Raw genomic sequence first — 23,298 nt, 5'->3', positions numbered from 1 at the left:
GGCGGGGCCAAACTCGGCGTGCCCCTCTGCCCATGGCTCTGCGAGTCCTGCCTTCTGTGTGCAGAGGCCGTCCTCCGCTCCCTGGGCCTTCGCCTGGCTGAGGCCGGCTGGGCGGCGCCGAGCCCAAGGCACAGGGGGCCTTTGGGCCAGGGGCCTCTTTAGGCCGAAGTGCCGGAGGTGCCGCCCTGGGGTCCAGCCGCGAGGCGCATGGCCATCGGCCATCTGGAGGCCTGCGGTTAGGGTCTCTGGGCATGGGCTACCCTCGGGCTGAGCGACGCCGTGCCCAGAGGAGGCTGCGGACTCTCCCTGCTGTGGAGCGGAGGCCGCGGGCCAGGCCGGAGGGAGGCGTGGCAGGCCCATGGGTCAGAGCTCCGGGGAGAAGGCGAGGCAGCCCCTCTGCCAGCAGCTGTGCCCTCCAGCCTGTCTTCGGGACAAAGGGACCCACGGAGCTCAGGATGGTGACTACCCCAGGGACGCCAAGGCGGCCACGGGGCCTGCTCCAGCAGTGCACGCCCTGGCAGGCGTGCAGACGCAAGGAAGTTCAAAGAGGGGTCTGCGGATTCAGGAGCTCCGAGTGGCCAATGCCTTCTGATCTGGATTTTCCAAAAAATACGAAAGCAGCCAAGTGATTAATCGAGGCTCAGCGGCATATCTGGGCTTCATGAGTGCATCCGTGGCGCTGCCCGTTTAATTAAGGCTCACTCGCGGATCGCAGGAAGTGAGGGTTCGCCTTGGGAGGGGCCAGCAAAGGGTACCTCAGGGATCTGGAAACCCGCGCTCTTCTTGCTGAAAACTCCTTCCCATGCTGGAAGGTGCTCTTGGCGGAAACGTCCAAATGAGTCCGCCCGTCCCCTTCTCCAGGCCTGGCCAGGCTTTGGAGAAAATGCGTCACTCCCCCCGCCTATGACCCTGTGGCTCCCGGGTCTCCAGGCATCCCGTGGGGGAACTGTCCCCAAGGACCAGCCTCAGATGCCTTCCAGGGTGCAAACGCCTGTGTCCTGCCAGCCAACCAGGAGAAGGGGTTGGAATCCCAGAGCCCCAGGGAGCCAGGGTGAGCACGCCTTGCCGGGAGACAGAAGACACTGCAGGAAGAGGAGGGCTGGGGTTGGTTTCCTGGCATGCCACGGGGGTCACTCCCTCTCCCTCTCTCCCTTTCTCTGCCCCTCTAGCTCGCGCTCTCTCCCCCTCTTCCTCTCTTTCTTTTTCTCTCTGACCTCTCTCTGTGATTCTCCCTCTCAGTCTCTCCCCCTCTCTCTTTTTCTCTGTCTCTCTCTAATTAACTCTTTTTTAATGTCACCATTTCTCTTCTCTCGTTTCTCTCTCTGCATCTCTCTGTCTCTCTCTCTATCTGGTCTTCTGTTTATCTCTTATGCCTGTCTCTGTCTCTGTCCTGCTCTGGCTCTCTCTGCGTGTGTGTTTTGCACTGTGTGTGTCTCTCAGCCTCTCTCTCTCTCTCTCTAATTCTCTGGCTCTCTCTGTCTCTCTCCTTTTCTCCTTGGTGTCTCTCCCTTAGTTTCTCTCTGTCTGATTGTCAGTCTGTCTCTGTCCTCTCTGGTTCTCTTGCTTTCTCTGTCTTTCTTGCTCTCTGTATCTCTCCCAGTCTCTCTGTATATTTCTTTCTTTAATTTCCTCCCCCTTTATGTCTCTCTTCTTTTCTCTTCCTTCTCTGTTTCTCTCTGTATCTCTGCCCATCTTAGCCTCTCTTGCTGCTTCTCTGTCTGAATCTGTCTCTGTCCTCTCTGGGGATCTCTTTTTCTCTGTCTCTCTCCCAGTCTCTCTATGTCCCTCCCCGATTCTCTTTCCCTCTGTGACTCTCCTTTTCTTCTGCTTCTCTCTGCCTCTTACTTTGTCTCTGTCTCCCTGCATCTGAGTCTCTGCGTGTCTCTTTCTGTGTGTCTCGCTGTCTCTGTCCTTTGCTCATCTGCGTGTCCCTCTCTCCATCAGCATCAGCACAGGACACGTTGGTGCTGAGAAGACTCTCAGCTGTGAGAGCCGCGCTGGCCACCAGGGCCCTCGCAGGGCTCCACGTCGAGGGGCCTCCTTGGCAACGAGGTCTGAGGACCTTCTGGTGCCAGGGCGGAGCCTCCAGCCTGCCTGTGGCTGACTTGGAGCTGCGCTTCGTGTGCGACTGACGCTTCTGCTTGTGTGTTGTGTGCCTAGCGCTGGCTGATCCTTGCAGGCTGCCACTGCTCCAGGTTCAGCCGTCAGTGTTGTTATCCCACGAAATCTCGGAGCCTCCTCGTCTCTGTCCAAGTGCCATGAAGCCAGCCAAGTGGGGAGAAAGGTTCTTCTGAGATTGATTTTCTCCCAGACACCGCGGTTCTGTTCAATTGAATTCACTCAAGTTGTGGTTAACATAAACACTACGGAGAGTATGACATGTCAAATTAGCAGCTTTGCAAATCTCCTGTTAATTGTCGGCCTAATTAAAAAATTGCTAATTATAATGTTTATAACTTCAAATAACTGCTCAGCTATAAAGTACGGCCTGTCAGGTGTAAACAGGGGACTGGAGGGAAAAAATCAATCGACATCTGTTAATTTATCAGCGGCAGTGCACCAAATTGAAAAATGGATTGCCTATTGCACTGTAAATCTGCATTACGATAAAAAGACCAATTCAGTCCACACCTGCTTAATAAACGGTGATGGCCGTCTTCCCGGCTTGCCCGGCTCCGCTGCTTGTGACATCCCCATCCCGTCTGGGAACTGCTGAAAGGCCAGAGCCAGCCACACGGATGGAAGGCAAGACGCCAGCACCGCGACCGAAGGCAAACATGTCGCATTTGGTGCCAGGCGACATCAGAAAAGAGAAGAAGCAGCCCGAGACGAAAACCCGCACAGACACACAGACTCAGACGGTAGAAAGGGGAGGTCGCCCTTCCCTGGGAAAGTTCTGGAGCCCAAGTCTTGCCCCTGTTCACTCTGCTTCGCAATCCTGGCTTGTCTTTGGCTCTAAAAGTGGGCGGCTAGAACATAGCGCATCCGTGTCTGAGGTCTACACACTCCTTGTCCGACGCCGCACCCTTGTGAACTCGCCTACTCAGGCCACATCTGCCAGGGCGGGGTCTACCTGGATGAAGCTCCTGCACTCTGTTCCCTAGTTTGTCCACGTGCCTTTCCTTGGCCTCTTCCAAGGTGCTGGGAGCGTCTGAGGGCGGGGCCTGCGTGCCACCCCTTTCCCCATCCCTGGCACGATCTGTGTACTGGTGGCCGCAGCCTGGAAGCCCCACGGGGCCGGGCCTTGCACACACAGCAGGGACCAACCTTCCTGGAGGATAAGCCGCGGGCCAACTGCTGTGGACGCCCTGACAAGCACTTGGACGTCGTTTGGCCTTGAGGCAACAGATGATGATGGGGACCTGCACTCCATGCTGGGAATTATCTTCGGATGGGGGGCAAAGGCAGTTGTGAGTCCAGTCGTGAAGACCTGGCCTAGAGACCTTGGCAGAGGGTCGCGGTCACACCAAATGGGCTAAATTCAAGAGGAACACGGCCAGCTGTGCTGACTACATAGAGCCACGTTGAATCAGGAGTAAAGTCCTAACCAAGTCCTGTAACTCCTGGAGTGTCACATCATCAGCTGGACACCTAAAGCCCGAGGCCTCAGAAGCAAGGGCTGGTTTTCTCAGAATTATTTTCCCCCAGTGTTTCCTGGATCCATCATCTGGACCCAGCGTATGCGCTGACGGTGCAGCGCCAGAGAGAGCATCGCAGGCCGTGTGTGGCTGCCTGGCCCCCGCCCCGAGCCCCACTCCTGGCCCTCTGAACTGTGGACGCTGCCCCTGACCTCGGGACTCACGTGGCCTCTCCTTCTGTCCAGGCCCGGTCGTGGCCCACCTGCCCTGTCCCACGTTCCCTGGAGTTTGGCACACCCTGGCTAGGGAGGATGGATTGCCGCTGCATCTTGGGTCACAGATGACCCATGTCTTGTGAGCCATCTCTCCCTCCCTCCCTTCCTCCTTCCCCCCTCCCTAAAACCCTTTCGGTTCATCTCTCCCTTAGAGGAAAAAAAGAATGAGAAAGATTGACCCCCTCGGGTTGGGGGTATCACCTTCATCGTCTCAGTTTTATGGGTACTGTATTAGTCCACGGGCACTGCTATAAAGCACTACCTGAGGTTGGATGACTTATCAAGAAAGGAGACTTATTTGGCTCCCAGTTCTGCACGGCGCCAGCATCTGCCTGGCCTCTGGTGAGGCCTCAGGAAGATTTTGGTCCTGGAAGAAGGCAAAGGAGCAGGCGTGTCATGTGGCAAGAGCGGAAACGAGAGAGAGAGAGAGAGAAGGAGGTGCCAGGCGCTTTCAAAAGCAGCAGGAACTGGCTCTCGGAGCCACCACCAGCTCGGCGCCACCCTGAGGGATGCAGCCCCGTGACCCAAGCGCCCCCCGTCCCCCCTCCAGCCCTGAGGACCACGTTTCGGCACGAGCTCTGGAGAGGCAGCATCCATATCACAGCAGAGGCCAGAGAATCCGTCCTCGCCCACCTGGAGGGGCAGCTGTGGTTTGGGGGGACCCCGGGGCGCACCGTGAGCTCAGAGACGTTAGGAGTGCAAGGCCCAGCCAGGAGAGGCAGAGAGAGGGCGGGTTGGGGAGCCGGGGCGAAACAGCATCTGGGCAGAGGGCGGATGCCCTGCGCTCGGCACTCGCTGACAGGCACGGGACGGCCACTCGTGCCCGCCATCCCTCTTCAGAACAACGGCCCCATGGCACAGACGAGACACTTGAGGCCCTGGCCTTCCCTGGCTCACCCTGAGTCTCCCGAGCAGAGAGGGCCAGAGCGAAGGCAGAGACTCGGGTCTCCGGGGCTTTGGGATCTTCCCTCTACGGTCGTCCAACTGTTCTGCCCTTGCGGGTAAGAGAAATGAGCCTGGCCAAGCAAAGGAGGATGTGTGTCCTGGCGGTGACAGGTGACTTCCGCCAAACTCGAGTCACAGGGTTCATCCCGGCACACACACGGTGAGCGGGGACACCCAAAGATGTGCACACCCTGACTCTGGGACCTGAATACTCACCCCGTATGCCAAGGAATGCCGTGGGTGGGACTCGGGTCGCCACCCTACAATAGCAAGCCCTCCGGACTGAAATCGTCCCTATGGGCTTTATGAAATTCGCCAGCGGAGAAATGAAAAGCCGGGCTTGCAGCCAGCCGGCACCAGTCCTGAGGTCAGCTTGTTGCCTGTCCTGCCTTCTCACAGCTGTTGGGTGCCCGCTGTCCGGGAATCACGTGGACCCCTAAACTGCTCTGCAGTTAGCAGTCCGAGTGCAGGGAAGCGCTGAGTTCTGCCTCCGAGCTCCTCTCAGGTCCTGCGCACCAGTGAGACTCCAAGCCCAGCTGGTCCGAGGGTCTGTGCGAGGAGCCGACACACCGGAGAATCCCCTCTCTGGGTCCAATGACGCCATCGCTTTTCCCAAACTCTCCAGCCCCTCACTCTCACAACCCCCTTGAAGCCCCAGCCCTGAGCTTCTTGGGGAAGTGGATTTGAGGGTCTCTTCCCGCCTCCTCACTCAGCTCCCTGAGGCCGTTAAATTCTTCTTCTGCTGCAAACCCTGCTGTCTCCGGGTGTTGGTCTGTTGTGGTTCGATGGGTGTGTCACCATGGTGGTGCTGCAACCGCAACATCTGGGTGGACACAATCTCATCGCCCTTAAAAGCAGAGGCTTTCTCCCGCTGGAGTCAGAGTCATTCGGAACCAGAGAGAATCCGACCCTCAGGCACGAGAAGGAATTCCTTCTGCGGCTTCCAGGGGCCCAGTCCGACCTGGGCTGGCAGGCAGAGGAAATTGACCTCTGTCCTCACTCTCAGGAACTGGACTTGGTCAATGCCTGGGTTGAGCTGGGTTGTGTGACCTTTCTCGGAGGCCCCTGAGAGCCCACCCTGGAGAGCCCTTGGCTTTGGCCTTTCGAGGCTCTGAGCAGAGGACTCCGCTGAACTGCGCCAGGCCCAGACCTCTGACCTGTGGAACTCTGAGATGACAAACTGCGCTGCTTAAGCCACTAAGTCTGCAGTCATTTAACCACGGCCGTAGAAACTAAATCAAGTTAAGATCTGCTCCAGGAACTGTCAAATCTGGGCACTGTTCCTCAGCCTGAGTTGGGCTCTGTGGCCACATTGCCCTCGTGACATCCCTGGTGTCCAGCTGGTCACAGAAGGAGGACAGCATGAAGAACCCTCAGGTTCTGAGCCTCCAGCCGGGGTTCATGGCATTTCCTCTCCTGTCCCCTGTGACCACACCTGGATGCCGGACACACAGCCTGGCTAGACGGTCACCGGGATGTCCCTGCCAGGGGGGCAGCACACACGGGTCTGGAAGGGCAGCTGCCGTCTTTGTTCCGGTCACCTGCCGACCCAACATTGGTTCTCACACGGTGCTCGTCAGTATCAGCCATGCACTGGGTGTGACCTGGAGAATCGCTGGTTAACCACATGGAGTGGGACCTGGCGCGGTGAGAGTGCGAAGCGACCGGTGTCTCTGTGTGCGAGGCCACGCAGGGACGGCGCTGAGCTCGCAGCCATGAAGTGTGTGTGTGATTGGCTGTGATGTCCACTTCAATGACTTAGTGAATGAGAGCCCTCAATCACTAGAGTGCACAACGAACGTATTTTTAACAGCATAGACTACTTTTAGGGCAGTTTTAGGTTTACAGAAAATCTGAGCAGAAAGGGCCGAGATTCCCCGGCACCACTCCCCTTGGGCACGTGACATTCTGTTGGCCGCCTCCCGCATCAGGGGCACACGTGTGCACCCACGTACACTGGGAATGGAGGAAGCAGCAGGGGTGTGGCATCATAAACCCACAGGCGTGAGGGTTGCCCTTGGAGCTGGGCGTTCTGTGGTCTGGACAAATGTACAAGGGCACGTCCCCACCATCGCAGCAGTGCAGTGTGGTTTCCCCATCCCGGAGACCTGCGCTTACCTGGTTATCCCCCCTCACCCTAACCCTGGCAGCCACGGGCCTTTTTAAGGTCTCCACGGTTTTGCCTTTTTTGGAATGGAATCAAGTTTCCAAGTTGGCGCCTTTCACTTAGGAATGTGTGTTTGGTTTCCTCCTTGACTTTCCATGGCCTGAAAGCCCAGTCACTCTCACTGCTGAGTGACATTCCACGGTCTGGAGGTACCCAGCTTAACTACCCACGCACGGACTGAAGGCCGCCTGTGGCTGCCACATTTTGGCAATTATGGGTATAGCTGCTGCAAAAGTTCATGGACAGGTTTTTGTGTGGACACCGGTGTACAGCTCCCCTGGGTCAACTTCCAGGTGTGTAATTCCTGGATCTAGTGGTCAGAGCATGCTCAGCTTTGTCGGACACTGCCAGCTGCCACAGTGGCTGCACCCATTCCCATTCAGCCATTGGCAGACAAGGTTCCTGGTACTCCATCCCCCAAAGATGCGATCTGAGGGCCCGCATGAGCTGCTGTCAGACGTCCTTCCACGGAGGCCTTGTGGTCAGAGGTCAGCAAGTTAGTAAAGGTGTTTCCATGAGCTAAAGACAGCTGCCATTCCCTGCATTCTGCACCTGGTGTCCCACCTGACTGTCCCAGGGTATCACACACTTACAGATGGGATACTGGCCACTGGGAGGCGAAGCAAGTTCTCAAAGACCGAGGGGGGGGGAGATGGGCTCAGTGCAGCTGGTGCAGAGGTTCTGCTCCCCCACCCCGGCCCCTCCTCGCCATACTGGGAAATGCCTCCAGCACCACCCAGCGGACTCCTGTGCCCAGCTGGGCCACATGGGCTCATCTGGGGAGGATTATGCAGTGGGATCAGAGAGAAGCACAGAGATGGAGCCTGAGGAACCAGATCGCACTTGGGAGGCCACAGACCCAGAAGAGGAGTGTATCCTGGCATTCATGGCCTGTCACACGCGCAGCCTGACCTGGGTGGCGGGAGAGCACTGTGCTGGTCACCGGAGCGTCTGGATGACCAGGACATCTTGGGCCAAGAGTCCCTCTCTCCCCACGGGGAGCGCCAGAGCCATCCTTACGGAAGGAGCACAGGCCACGCGAACTTCTGGCGTTCACGTCTTTAATTTCGACTCTTTCCCCTGGTTCCCTTCCTTGTTGTCCTGGATTTTTCTTTAGTACTTAAGACTTTGTATAACAGTTAATGCAAAAAACACATGGCCATTTCCTGCTCCTTTGAAGAGGGCACGAGCGGGGTGAGCAGAGGTTGCATTCAGGTACGGACAGGCGTCATCGAAACAGTAAGAGCCTTGGGCGTGGGGGCTTCGATCTGTCTTGGGGACCACACACGCCCACACGCACTGCTGAGGGTCTCACGGACGACACACTCTTGCTCTCGCAACTGACAGTCTCATGGACAACTCCCACCTACACCCACTCCTGTGGGCCTCAGGGCGACACACACCCGCTCCTGACTTGTGAGGGCAGGGCGGGCCATGGAAAGGGTCTGTTCAGGCTCTTTGCTTCTCATGAGCCACCCGAGGCTGGGAGAGTTTTAACCGCTGGGCTGTGCCTCGCCTGGAGGTTGGGTGGTGAGCCCAGGGCACTGATCCTCTCCCCCAAAATATGGCCTTCCTGGACGAAGCCATGAAGCCCCGTGAGCAGCGGGACTCTCCATCCCAAGAAATCAGGAGAGAGTGAAGGGGGACTGTGCCCGGGTGGGGCGGAGAGGGAGGGCCGCCTGGGGGAGGACACGGTCTTTGGGGCTTTGCTTCTCAAGAGGAGTCTTCAACCCAGCCATGTCGATGCTCCCGGTCTTCTCAGAGTTCCAGAATCTCAGTCCCCCAGACCCAGGATGAGGGAGAGTGAGGAGGGGGTGTCCGGCAGATAAGAGCGACATGTCAGAAGATGCGTGCCGGGGGCTCAGTCAGACTCTCAGGGACACAGAGTGTGACCTGCAGGAAGCGGGACACAGGTTACGGCCCTCAAGATGGCTTAAGACCAAGCACGTGTGGCATCAAAATACCGCGGAAGGAGGACGGGGGATTCGGGACAGTGTAGATCAGAAAGAGACGAGACCCATCAACGGGACCAGGGCGAAAGCAGCATGGGCCCTTGGAGATGGCAGGACCCTCACGGCATGTAGGGCACTGAGGGCCGCCCACCCCCAGTCCTGGACATCAGGAGGGTCCAGGACTGACTCAGATCTACCGGTTCCTGGGGTGGAGTTCAGCCCAGCTCAGCCTAGGGCATGCATGCCCACGCTCTCCCAGGTTACTCTGATGTCCGGACCCGGCTTTGCAACAAGCCCGACCTGACGTATCCCCTAAATCTTGCCCCAGGGAGCTGTCGGAGGCTTTCCATCACAAAGCCCCGCCTCGGCCTTCCCCTTGGCTGTCCCGGTCTGCCGTCACGGGTCCCAGCGACCCCCCTGCAGTCCAGTGTGTCCCTTCCGCTCGCCGGGTGATTGCCAACGTTGGCTAGAAACAGTCTCGTCGGCACTCTGTTGTCTGACATTTATTCCAGTCCCGTCTTTTTGCTTTGCCATCTTGTTTTGCAAAGGCAGGTATCTGAGCCTCGGAAATGCGTGAAACAACAAAGAGGTGCCAACTCAGTACGCTTTGACCACTTTTGACTGATGTTTTAAAGACTCTGTGGCCTCATGGTGGCCAGCATCAAGGGCATAGGCGCTGAAGAGCGCGGTTGTGGTTGCTTGACATGACGTGCTCAGCCAGGCAAAGTCGATCCCGGGTTTTGTAGGCCTCATGGCTCCAGGTACATAAAAACTTCAGTCAAACGTGTGCGAGCTTACACATTCAGAATCTGTGTAGACTCAGAGGTGACCCAACACGTGACCTGCCAGAAACATAGGCGGTCTTCTTTAGTTATTATAATCAAATTAACATTTGTAATAGCAATTGACTCTAGGAAATGCATTTGCATTTTATAGTAGGTGCATTTGTGTGAGAAATTGTTTGCATAATTTGTCCCAAATAGAATTTAATTTAAAAGCATAGACTTTATGATCTCATCCCATGAAAAGCCCAGGATGATGAATCCAACGTTAAGTTAAATACCACAGGATAATTCGTCAGATACTTTGAGCTTAGAACCAAGGTCTCTGTCTCTTTTCTCTGGATATCAGGGCTAAATCACACATTTTATGAGGGCTATGGAACATGTGACCCTCCCATTTAGCTGTTTTTTAAGGACTGCACAGACACTCAGATTTGGTATGTTTAGGTTGAACCCATATATCACGTGGTACATGTGAAACTGCACACCAAATTGCAAATAGGCTCTTTGCAAACATCTTTGCTAATAAAAAACGTTTTCGCGTTGTAGATAATACCAGAGACAGTTCCTGGGAAATAAATCACACATTTGGAAACAGCAATTGCTTAGAAGAAAGAAGCGAATGAAGCAATCCTCCGATCTCTGGTGGAATGGAGCGAGCCTTGTTCCACGGCTGAATATTCCAAGGGGTGTTTACCGTAATTGGAGGATGCTTGACAGCTAAGTAGCCCACGCTTAGCAGGCTTCGAAACGGGCCCGAGATGATCTGTTGCAAGCCCCTAGGTAAACAGGCAAGAGCGCTGCTCGGCTGTCCTGAACAGCCGCACGTTAGCAGCGTTTCTGGGCTATCCCTAGTGATGTCTGAGTGTGGCGATGGAATGCTGATTTCCATTTGTATTAATCCTCTCCTTGAACTTCACGAGAACTCTCTTCCGAGCGTAATAGCCTTTCCGTAAAAACAATCCCCACTGTGGATACTAACCCCAAAGCACAAAAAAATGGGTCGAGTGGGACCCCACCCACATGTTGGACGAGCACGTGACTGAACCCTGGCCGGGTCCTCTGGGCCCCTCTGCACTGGGCAGGCCCAGCCTCACGGGACTTCTGCTGGAGCGAGGCTTGGCCCTCTTGGCAGTCTTCCCCCACTCCTGCGCCGCACCTCGGCTGGGGTCCCCACGGGCCTCGGTGTATTTGGAGCTGGGCTCGGTCTCTCTTCCCTCCCGCAAGCATCTCGAATGAAGCCTCCCTTCCCCGTTAACTGTTCTGGTGCAACCTTTCTATTTGCGGTAGCTGATCAGAATCCAGTCGCAGGACACCTTGCTCATCCAGAAATGAGCCACGAGGGCATCCACGTAGTCAAATAAACCTCAAGGCTGAGGCCCTGATCCTCGTGCTGTCAGTTCAGGAGAAAGACCCTCAGGTACGAATTCAGAGACGACGGGCCGCCACCACAGACGGACATCCAGGGGGCTGGGGTTCTTGTGCTCCCAATGCCCAACCCACTCAAATCAGCTCGGCAGAGGCCACAGAGGGGCGAGGGGCTGGAGGCTGGGCACGGCGGGGCCCAGCGGAGACAGCTCAGGCGATTTGGCCGTGCCACGAGGGACACACATCTCCATAATCTCAAGGCCCGACATGAGCGCCCTGCTGGGTCTTAAGATAACTGGTTTTCATGCGGTGAGCCTGAGTTTCTGAAGAATGATGGGCTGATGTTTCATACACTCTCAGACGGGAAGCCAGGCTGCAGAGCCAGGCCCCTCTGAGAGGAGCCCACCAGGGCCAGCATGGCCCCGAGGGGACAGTGCTGCACGTGTCCCAGGGAGGATTGGCGTGGATCCCAAGGAGGGAAAGGAGGTCCCAGGGACGGCTGACACCAAGGACTCCCTGGAGGCTTCCCCCAACACGCCAGCATTGTGTGGGAGAAACACACACACATCACATGCAGGTGCACACACCCAGATTCACACGCAGAGACACTCATAGACACGCACACACAGACACCCAGACACACGGACTCCCACGGACACACATGCGGACACAGACACACAGAGACACACAGGCCCACACACACCAGGAAGCCACCTGCACATGGGTGCAGGGTGTCAGCTAGTCCCATTCCCGACACTGTCCCCAGTTCTGGAGGCTCTGAGCTGTTACGCCTCCGAGGTTCCTCACTCAGAGGTGTGGGAGGACAGCTCTGCAATATGCCCGACACCAGGCTCTCCTTTTCCTTCCATTACCGACCCTCGTGCTTGGTACGATGCTTCTGTCTGTGGCACCACATAAGTCAGGAAGGCGGTGCCGAGGAGGTTAAGCGTGGCAGGCTAAACTCATGCCTTCCTTGCGGCACGGGGAATTCCAGAAGGAGCTTAGCTCCGTCTCAAGGTTGGACCAAGGTGTTCGGGGGCTGAATCCAGGCCCAGATGGATTTTACTTGGGCACATTATTTTTAAACATTTAAATGATTCTTCAGGTTAAAAACCAGAAACTGTTACATCAGAATTTGAGTTCTTGGCTTCCCCTGAAACATCAAAGGTCTAGTTGTCTGGTTTCCCTGAACTCGTGAGGTCGCTGTTAGTAGTGGTCACATGCTGACCAGGCCGACCCTCTCAGTGCCTGTTCCATACTGGTGATTGTTCCTTCTGCCTGAGTGTCCCCCGTCCCATGGGCCATCCTTGGAACCCACCAGATTCCTGGTAACTCTGGAATCTGCAACCTTCAATGCCTTTCATGGCAGCTCAGGGCTCTGTGGCTGCGACTCGAGTACCCCGGGATCGTGAGGACCCCGCCGGGGCCAGGCCTTCAGCTCCCTGACCTGCCCCGCATGCCTCCGTCTCTGGACCCTGTTCCCCATTCTGCAGGAGGAGCTGGTGATCAGGACATGGTGCAGGGAATCCCTGACACCTGCCAGGGGTGGGGCAGCAGGTCAGCACCCCAGGTGAGCAGGAACCCCATGTAGGCATGTCCATCGAGTGAGGCAGCCTCACCCCACAAGACTTTTTTCCTATTTTGATTTTTAAATGGAATTTCAAATTCTCTATGTGAAAAGAAAAGGAAAGGTCAAACGTGGGTACTTTCATTGTCCAGTCACTCATGCACTTTCAGATGCAACTTTCGGGTTTGCTGTCTGGCCTCACGCCTCCCCCTCGAGCCTCCTCTTCCGTCCTCTGCGGGTGACATTCCCTGTGATGATCTCCCTACCCTGTGAGGCTCCCGGTCATCTATGCTGTGCTCCTCGCCATCCCTAGGGTGCTTTCCATCTGTCACCTCTCCCCTGGGCATGCCACCATAGCCTCCCTGGGGGAGATGTACGTGTGATTTCGCTGCACCGTTCTCTGTATATGAAACAGATTGCTCTGCTTAATTTCAGCCCAGATGAGGCAGGGCTTGAGTTTGTTATCAAACAGAAAATATTTAGAATGAACTACCATGGTATCAGTTTGGTCCTTCCAGTAATGTGTGTGTGAGCCAACCCTCAGGACAAGGGCTTCCGCATGGGAGGTGGCATCAGGACAGAGCAAACCTGCACCATGGGCCAGCATCTCATATGCCTTCTCTGGGTCCTGCCTGCCACCTGTCATGGCCCTTGCATATGCTTGAAACTGGCCCAGTTTTCACATGGAAGATACAGTTTATTTTACAAAAATGGTTATAGTTGTTTTGAACAAAGAAATTGACCCTCCTGTTTAAAAAAGCTTGAAAGTTAACATTTATCTTATCTGAGTTCCTTCCCCAGGAACCTGACCCTCAGGCCTAGAGTATCAAGGAACTGAAACTCACCAGATCACCCATCCAGACACTGAAATGCCTGACCCCTCCTGTTGACCAATTCCTCTTCTTCACCCCTCCCCAGCTCCCGTTGACCAGTTCCTCTTACTTACCCCACCCTAATCCTGTTGACCAACTCTTCTTCCTTGCCTGTCCCAATCCCTGTTTACCACGTCCTCTTCCTCACCATTCCCTACACCGTGGCTTCTACATTCCTGCCCCATATGTAAGACATATTGGGAGGAAGAGACAGATTTGGGACTGAATCCCCTTCTTCTCAGCTGATATCACCCAGACAAAAAAAATGTCTTTGTCCCTGGAAAGCTCCATCATCTCAGTGATGGGCTTTCTGTATGGTGAGCACTGGGACCTCGGCACAAACCCTGGCGTTCAGTAACACTCTGACAAGTTACAGTCTTAGCGTGTGTCCATCGCCACCTTTTCCTGGTGTATCAGCTGAGAATTTCTAGCTGTGATTGTACCCCTGTGTGCCTCATTCAGTGACCTGCAATGAAAAGATGCTTGATAACTCTGTGTCAAATTGATATGCACAAATATTGACATTACATTGCACTGGTACTAAACATGCCAAGAGCTTTGTTTTTTGAGAGAGTGGGTTAGCCCCTGTAGTGATGAACAGCGAGGCTGGGGCATCTTTGAGGTTGCACATCTGTTCATCCCAGTGCTGTCGCCCATGAGCACCAGCTGTGTGGGGGGCCAGGCTGAGCATCCCCCTAGCCCACCACTGCCGTTCACGAGCACCAGCTGTATGTGGGCCAGGCTGACTGTTCACCCAGTCCATCGCTGCCACACATGAGTACCAGTTATATGCAGGGCCAGGCTGAGTGTGTCTACCTAGCCTATCACTGCCGTGCGTGAGCACTGACTATGCAGGACCGGACTTGCCTTCCTGTGGCTCAGAAATGGCAAGTGGCCTGCATTCTGGCTCACCCGCTTCTGGGAGGGGGTCCCAGACAAGTCCCACCACATCTCTGTGACTCCGTCTCCTCAATCATAAAATAGAAACAATAGTATCTACTTCATATGAAGGGTCATTGGGAGGATTTGAGCAGTTGGTAATCATGCATTACTTGAAATAGTAAGCACAAGTATTTGTTCCATTTGCAGAATTGATGATGACTGAATAATCTGAATGAAGTTAACAATCCGAGTGAAATTCTGCAGGAGCATCTTCGGCCCTTGTGTGAAGTCAGCTGCTGGACATGAGGGTGAGAGGAGGCGACCAGGAACGGTCGTGCTAGCCAAGTGCCCGGAAGTCAGCCCTCATTTTGCAAGTGCTTTCACCACACATTCTCTCTCTACTTCAGAATAAAGGGTGCTTTGAAAGACTCAGTTATTTTTTTTTTTGAGTCAGTCTCACTCTGTTGACTAGGCTGGAGTGCAGCAGCAGGCTCAGGTTCACCCCAGTATTGATCTTCTGGGCTAAGGTAATCCTTCTGCCTCAGCCTTCTAGGTAGCTGGAACCATAGGCACTTGTCACCATACCTGGCTGAATTTTGGATATTATTATAGAGACGAGGTCTCGCCATGTTGCTCAGACAATCCTCTCGCCTCCACCTCCCAAAGTGCTAGGATTGCAGGCGTGAGTCACCATGCCAGGCCAAAAGACTCATTTTTTATAAGTCCCCTAGCTCCCATGTTAGAAAATTTGCAATAGTGATGGCCCCACAGCCTCAAATTTATTATATAACAAGCCTTAATGTCTGCCTTGAGAGTGACTTTATTCTGAATTTCAGTGCCCTGGTTGCAGGTGTTGGCTCCAGTGGCACCTGGCTTCCTGGACTTCCTGGGTCAGCATTTTGAAAGCTTTCAGTGGCATTTGGATTTTCAATAGCAGCATAGGTTTGACTAATATTCAGCAGACTTCTGGTGAAAGTCGGAACAAAAAATTTATACAGGCTAGCATGAAATTGTCACATTCTTGATTTGATAAACTACGCTAAAGTTGTTGGCCAGAACCTCGTTATTTGTGGCGAGGCCTCTGGCTGCGCTGTGAGCGAAAGGTCACAGAGTGCAGGCTGGTGGGGCTTTCCAGGCTTCGCGTCATGCTGTGACGCGTCTCCTCAGTGTGACCAGCCCTGAAGGTCATGATTCCCTCACCTGTCAACTGCAAGTATATAGAAGAGGTGAGAAGCAATGCAGGGAAAGCCAGTGCTTAAAGACAAGCTGGGAAAGTTCCGGTCATTTGTACCAAGCCACCCCTAAAGGTTTTCTGCCCTCCTATGATGATATGAGAAGTAAAGGGCTTTGGTGAGGGAAGTTTCATTCAGGGATGTGTGGGTGAACTGACCCAAGAGCATGGAGACCTGGGTCCAGCTGCTTGATCTTTCCGAGCCTGTGTCCCTCCTTAAATGTTGAGATAATGAAATGGGCTCAGATTCCCCATAGAACTAATGGTTACGGTTTCTCCTTGAATACACACAGAAGCTGAGCTTGCTGATCTTAAATGGCGAAACTGAGATTTGTCTCGTTTGAGTTCCTTCCTCAGGAAACTGACCTTCAGGCCTAGAGTGCCAAGAAACTGAAACTCACTAGATCACCACACCCAGACACTGAGATGCCAGAGGCCTCCTGGTCACCCACTCCTCTTCCCTCTCCCTCCCCAGTTCCTGGTGGCTGACTCCTCCTCCTCGCCCCTCCCCAGCTTCTCTTGACAAGCTTCTCTTCCTCACTCCTCCCCGATTCCCGTCACCAGCACCTTTCCCTCACCTCTCCCTAATCCCATCGACCGACTCGCCTTCCTTGCCTGACCAACTTATCTTCCTCACGCCCCTTGATTTCTGCTCACCAACTCCTCCTTTTCAGCCTTCCCAAGTTCCTGTTGACCCAGTGCTATTCCTCACCCCTCACTAACTCCTGTTCACCAGCTTCTCTTCCTCACTGCTCCCCAATTTCCGTTTGGCAACTTCTCTTCTCTCCCACTCCAGCTCCTATTGATCAGCTCCTCTTCCTTAGCCCCCTGCCCCCAGTTCCTGTTTTCTACCCCATTAAATAAGCCTTTGGTTTGAGAACAAATCTCCAGTTCTCCTGGACTGACATTACCCAAGTAAAAAGTCGTCTTCCCTGGCAATACTGGCCATTTTTGTGTTTGGCTTTCTGTGCTGTGAGCAAGAGAAGCTCAGAAGAACCACCGGCATCAGTAATAATACTAATAACACCACTTTTAAAAATCGTCACTCAGCACTGAGACCACGTGCGAACAACATGCAGAGAAATGCCTCGCAGGCAGTGCTCCTCAAACAGGGAGGCTAAAGTGTTCTGGTAATCTGGGGGACCTTTTGGGGAGGAAGAGTCATCCCCTCCCTGAAGGAGCTCAGGGCCTGACTGGGCTCTGGGTTCCCGCACTGGGGAAGGGGCTGCAGACTTCACAGGGGTCAGGGTTGCATCTCCTCAGACTGGAGTCTTGTTTGACAAAGATGTGGATGACAGTTGCGTTATACCAGCCGCTGACTTGGCTGTGTGTCTGGGTGGGCTTCTTACTCTCAAGTGGAGTCTGGTGTCCAGATGCTCCTGGTTTCCAGGGAGTATCTGGAAGGTCTACACGCCTTCTAGGACAAGGCTGCCATTTGGAGGCTGAGGAATGGGGCAGAGTTCAATGAAGTGAGTCCAGAAGTAATTGAGGGATTATGAGAGAGGGGTCAAAGTTCCTCTTCTGTCCCAGAAGACAGGAAGGGGCCCTGTTTTCTACCTTCAGTCCAAGGGTCCCCGGCTCCCCTCACTGGGAGCTGCTATGTCCACGTTGAAGAATTCCCCAGGTAAAGTCCAGCTTGGGAGCCATTGACTTTTATAGACTTAAGTGTTTTTAGATTTTTTTAAAGCTCATTAACATTTTATGCCTAGATATTTGAAGCGCGTTTTTGACACTCCTTTTAGAGAAAAATAGTCCATTCATTTTTGCAACACACCTCAGAGTGACACGCCATGACCACAACATCTACTTAATGGCCTGGATTTCTTCCCTTCGTTTTTACCCCAGTTCTTTAGGATCTTAATGGGAACAAAACAGATGGTCTCAGAAACACTTAGCAACTATTTTAAAAATTCCAAGAACCGGCTTCCACTGGCATCTCTATTTTCTATTTTATTTTATTTTTTTAAGATTAGAAGAGTGTTCTGGTGGATTAAAGGACAGTCACAAGAGAGCTGTGAGGTGCATGTGAGGAGCTGGGGAGTTCCTGGTACGAGCAGAAGCCAGGCCTGGCGTGGGGCCAAGGGCTCGGGGCTCACCTTCAGTGCTCCGTAGCCATCCGGCTCCCGCTATCTGAGAAGGAGCCCTGCCTCCTCCTGTCTGGAAAGCAGGGACCCCTCACCCGGCACCCCCTCACCCCAGCGGTGAAGGAGCATAGCCCTGGGGCCCGAGAAGGGAACATTCTATCAACACAATGATCTTTACTTGAAGAAGAGGATAATAAAAGAGCCACTGGGAGCCAGAACGCTTCCTGGGAAGGTTCTGACCAGAATGACCGTGCTCTTCCCAGAGACTCCATGCATGTTGCATCAGTAGCTCCATGCTTGTTTGGTTTCCTGGATGGAATCTGCTGCTAGAGTCCTGGATGTGGGCTGCCCTACACTTCAGCAACCTGACTCTCTTTGGGGTTAAAAGACAAAAAATTAGGTGCAACAGCCTTGCTCAAAGGAGGCCTGGCGAGTTTCCTAAATGATAGAACGTGCTAGAATCAGGCGGGGCTGGGCAGGTGTCATCCACCTGGGAGGATGAAACCTCTGCTCGTGAAGGCTGTGGGGGTCAGCGGCATGGGGGGAGCCCGGCACGGGAACAGCAGGGCCCGCAGGTTAGGAAGGGGGGCCTGTCCCAGCAGGACCCAGAGTCACATGCTCTCCAGGGGCGAGGTGGGGGCTCCCTCAATGCTGAATGCATCGCCGATCCAGAGCCCTGGGAAGGTTGCGGTCTACCCACCTGGACTGACTCGCCGGCTTTTAAAAACCTCAGCCGAAATGGTGCCCTTGTATGACCCAGTCGCCGCGGGGGCAGAGGGTGCCCTGAGCCCATCTCCGCTCCTGCCCCTGCCCTGGGAGCAGCAGTGCCTGGCAGGCCCAGCTCTGCCCGGTCAGCTCCATCCTCTGTCCCTGGTCTCTGAGGGGCCGCACCCTGGGCTCCCTGCGCTTCTGAGAATCTTGGTCGGACATGTCTTTTATGCATGTGTTTTGCATCCAGCCAACAACGCTCCGGAGAAGTAGCAGACTGTTATCGACGCACTTCTTCCCCTGACTCTCCTGCAAACGCCTGCGATTGCCATGATGATAGCTGGCAGACACGAGGAACAGACCGGGCGGGGAGGCTGCACCACAGGCCTGTTCCGGGCTACATGCTCTGAAGGGGAGTGGGAGAGGTGGGGAGGGAGACGCCAGGGCAGGGAGGGTCAGAGGCACCCAGCAGTGCCCAGATCCAGGGCCCAGGAGGTCGGCGGGCTGTCCCCTCCCCTAGCACTTGGGACCTCAGGCCGCAGGCTCCTACGTGGCGTCCACTGGGCTGCAACTCCTTCTTGCCATGGGTCTCCCCGTTTCCTCCCTGGCCGGCCTCTTGGAGACTCGGAGCTTGGGGAGCCCCAGGCGATCCACCCCCCTCGAGGCCCTTGTGTGGGCTCTGCACAGCTAGAAAGTGGCTGTCACGCAGGGCCTGGGTCTTTTGGGGGCACGGCTTCTCTTGCCCGCAGCTCTGCTGTGAGTTTTCCCAGCGTGCGCCTGGGGTGTGAGGACACCCCCGCCTCGTGTTGCGGCTGCCCTGACCCCACCTGGAAGCCACTTGCGTGTCTCTTCACCGAACCCTCTCTCCCCACCTCTTCTGTGGCCTCTCCCACCGTCCTGCCTCCAACTTCCCTCCAGGACCCTGGCGCCTGGGCCTGCCCTACCCACTGGGCGATGGGGTCCCCCGGTCACTGGGGTCCAGGTGGGCTCCCGCACACCGAGGAGGCCCACGTCCACTGAGCTCAGGCCAAGTGTTCGGGCTGCTCTCTGGTCAGCCCCTCTCAGTCACGATTTGGGGCAATTCCAACAATAAGAAGCACCGGTCCTGTGCTACATTTCTCGAGAGGTGGCTTTAAACGACAAATATGGGACACTGGCTATTTCATCTTCCAAAGATAACCCAGGCCATGGAGAAATGAAAGGTGGGAAGGCGCCACCTTCTCCTTTATTCTTGGAGGAGGCGGCCATGTCCCAGGGTGCCTGGGATGGTCCCAGCCTGTGCCTCTGTCCCCTGTGATTATTAATAGCGCCCTCTTTCCTTCTTTCCTGTCCCCAACTGTCCTGGACTGAGTGGCAGGTGATCTGAGCACCCTGCTGAGAGAGATCCCGAGCCCCCTTTTCCCTCCCTCTCTCCTGCCGTCAGACACCAAGCTGTCCAATTTCCCATAAATGGGATTACTAATGAGAGACTTACCCTCGTGCTCTTATTTTGGCCTGAAATCTGTCCTGGCCCGAACGGCTGATTTCCGTCAAGGTGATCAGGCGCCACTCAGTGCAACTCCTGAGCCCTTAAAATCTCATTTTGTGAGGCCGGGTTAATTGAGGTGTTTTTATGCGAATGGCTCATTACAGCTGAGGAAGGAAGCGCTCCGGTTACAGCCCTGAGGTCCCTCTGCGGGTGGCCACAGTCCCCGGTTTTAGGGCTGCAGGCTGTCCGAGCACACTTGCCATCTCCGAGTCACAGCACAGGCAGCTACAACTCGGCAGCAAACGTCCAGACCACGGGATCCGTGGGGCTCCACCGTGAAGGCCCCTCCAGCGACCCCCGCCTGGACAGTGGACGGCACCACCCCCTGTGGTCTGCAGGCTGTCCGTGGTGTTCTTTGACGTTCTCTTGCAGGCCACTTGGCCCCATGCACAGGCGTTCAGGGTAGGAATGTCCCTTCCCGCGACTCTGAAGAGCGGGTGTGCTCAGAGGCGGCCAGGGACCCAGGGAACATGCAGGCCAGAGCCCGGGCGCCGTGTCCGCCACCCAGACCCGTCTTGCCGTGCTCTCTGTTCCATCCGCACTCACTTGTTTGCATTTCTTTCCCTCGCAATCCATAGTTGATGCACATGCGTTGGTGTTCTGCCCAGTTCCGGGACATGCTCACATCGCCCGTTCCTCCTCCTTCCCTCTGCCTCTTTCCTTCCTGCTGAACTGTTCTAGCATCTGAGTTGCAGCACAATATCTATTACTTGTTGAGAAAATGTCCAAGCCACTAGGTCAGTCCATCAACACTATCCCCCCGCCAGCTCAGCTTCCTTCATGAAGGCTTCCTGGTCGTCTCAACTGGGGATGACTCTGTCATCTGCCAGGGCTCCGCGCCACCTGCTTCCCACACATGGCTACACGGGCACCTTTGGAGGCAAGGGAGAGCCCCTGGACCTCTCCCACCGCACTCCCCACCCAAGACCCCGCGGCGACGCGTCGAGTGAGGGGAGGGAGGGGAGGGACGCGTGCCACCTTATGTCACCTCCTCCCATCTCTAGCACAGCTGAGCTTTAGCCACTCGCTGTGGTGGTGGCGGTGACGGTGCACGCTGGCCATCAGTGGCAGGTAATGCCACGTGGTCTTGGAAAGACAAATTCCTCTGGGTTCTCTGACATTCGGAACGGGATTGCATCCACACCAGCTTGTATAACAACCTTAATGACTATCTTTTGAGGCCAGAAGATTGGCAACTCTCGAGGAGAACACAGTATCCTCCTGCAAGCAGCGACAGCCGAGTGTCCTTAAAAGAGGGGTGAGGAACCTCTCGGGTCACGGCTTTAAAATGGGCCTGAGAGGAGTTGGAAGTGTCGGGTCACAAGGTGTCCCCGGGCCAGGAGAGACGGGAGGCTACCGCTGTTCACCTCACAGATAGCGGGCCATCTTCTCACAGGGGCTGCCTTGGGCCACACGCGCATCCCCCTGACTTGTTTTCACCTGATTTATTGGGCTCAGGGAGAAGAAGTTTACCTTGCAGCAGCAATGAAATAATTTTTATGTCCAAGCCATGCAGACCAGAATACATTCTCTCAACCCCATTTCCTCAAAGCAGTCTATTCTAAACCGAAGCACGTGCATGTGGCTCTTAACGTCCCTTTCCCCAACCACTTGCAAAGGAAGATTCTCCAGGAAATATTATCAAGACCACTATGGTTTTATTTCTCCCCACTATAGGAAAGTTCAGAACGTAAAGTGGCAAACCACCGTAGCTAAAAAAAAGAAGAAAAAGAAAAACCCCAAGCCAGGAATGAGGGCCAGGAATGCTAGCCCTGGCTCTGCAATGAATTATCTGTGTGACTTGGGCAAATTGTTTGGCTCCAGGGTCAGGGTTTCCTCACCTGTAAAATGAGGTGATTGAATTGGATGGTTCTGAGTGCCCAAGAGCTCTGCTGTTCTGTGATTCTGCATGAGTCGAATCTCTCCAAAGACCCCGTGGTGGCACGCTGCTGCTTTTGCTACCCTAGACAGCCATCCCCTTCCAGTCCATAGAGGTGCAGATCACATGCAATTCATACGCAACCAGAAGCTGTCACCTCACCAGGCTTGGGCACTGGGTCTGATTCCTGCAAACAACCCTCCTTGCCACCGAGTTCCCAGCAAGAAGCCACACACCGCAGCACTGACTCCAGGACATGGGGAGGGTTCACCGCAGCACAAACCGGCATCTGTGCTGTGGCGGGAAAGAGTGTTCCGAGGACAGACTCGTTAGGACACAGAAGGATGGGAAGGTAAAGTTCCCCAAGCTTCGGTGTTCCCAAGCAGAATATGGCATTCCTGTCTCTGCAGAACGCATTTATGCTCCACGCAATGCCCCAGGTACTAGCAGAGGCATTTAAAATGGCTTTTCCCAGGTGGGGTCATTCGACCTGACTCTCCAAAGAAGAGGTGCAGTTATTCAGGTGCCAAAACTGTGGCGGGAGCTCCACCCAGACGGAAGGGCACCAAGGAGTAAGAGAGGCTGGCATCACAGGTCTGGAGGCCGTGGTGTGGAGCCAACAGCTCGCCCACGCAGCAGACAAGCCAACGGGAAATCAGGCCCGGCATCTTCCTGCCCGGGTTGGGCTTTCTCCATTTTTTCTGGGGTGCCACCGAGGGTCTCCCCTAGAGGAATGGCAGTCAGACAACTTGCCACGCGAATGTGGCCAAATTATGAAAACAGTCTCTCCTTTTAAGGAGAAAGGCATCACAGAAAGCATCACCTAGAAGTCTGTCCTAGAGAACAAACAAACAGAAATGAGCCCAGACCAGAAAACCAAATGGACCGTGGGTTCTGGGCAGACACTTTGCTTTTTCCTTCTCTGGGTTTGTCACTCCCTCTGTTTGACCGGGAGTGAAGTGAGGTTCGGGGATCATTCTTGCACGTCAGCCTGGTCTCTAACCACAGCGAATTTGTGTCAACAGCTTCTTAGAGTTCAAGCGTGTTCTGGGACGTTGACAGCCTCCAAGGGGGCCATGGAGGAGGCCCCTAGCCCCATCACCGTGTGTGCTGGCAGAGGAGGTGAGAACATTAGAGTGACTCTAAGAAATTTAAATGGCACGGATTTACTCAAATGGAGTAGAATTCAGGTCAATGGGCAACCGTGCCTCATGATGCTCAGAGCCATTGTGGAGGGGACTGGGGTGGGGGAGCAGGAGGCTGGAGCCCCCCGTGCGGGCCAACCCCTCACATAGGGCTTTAAACACAAGCCCAAATGCTTATGGTGAGCAAGTAAGTATGGAAGTGGCCTTAAGGAGCACGCTGTCCTCAAATGTTGCAATCAATCGCAGGCTTGTTTGCGTGGAAGCGGAGGTGATTACGCTACAAGCAGCATCTTGTCAGGTCACTTGTGCTTTTCTTTCCTTTTTTTTTTTTTTTT

This window comes from Carlito syrichta, unplaced genomic scaffold, assembly GCF_000164805.1.
Source record: "Carlito syrichta isolate Samal-C Ts95f unplaced genomic scaffold, Tarsius_syrichta-2.0.1 Scaffold308796, whole genome shotgun sequence".
NCBI lineage: Eukaryota > Metazoa > Chordata > Mammalia > Primates > Tarsiidae > Carlito > Carlito syrichta.
This window is presented reverse-complemented; position numbering follows the sequence as displayed.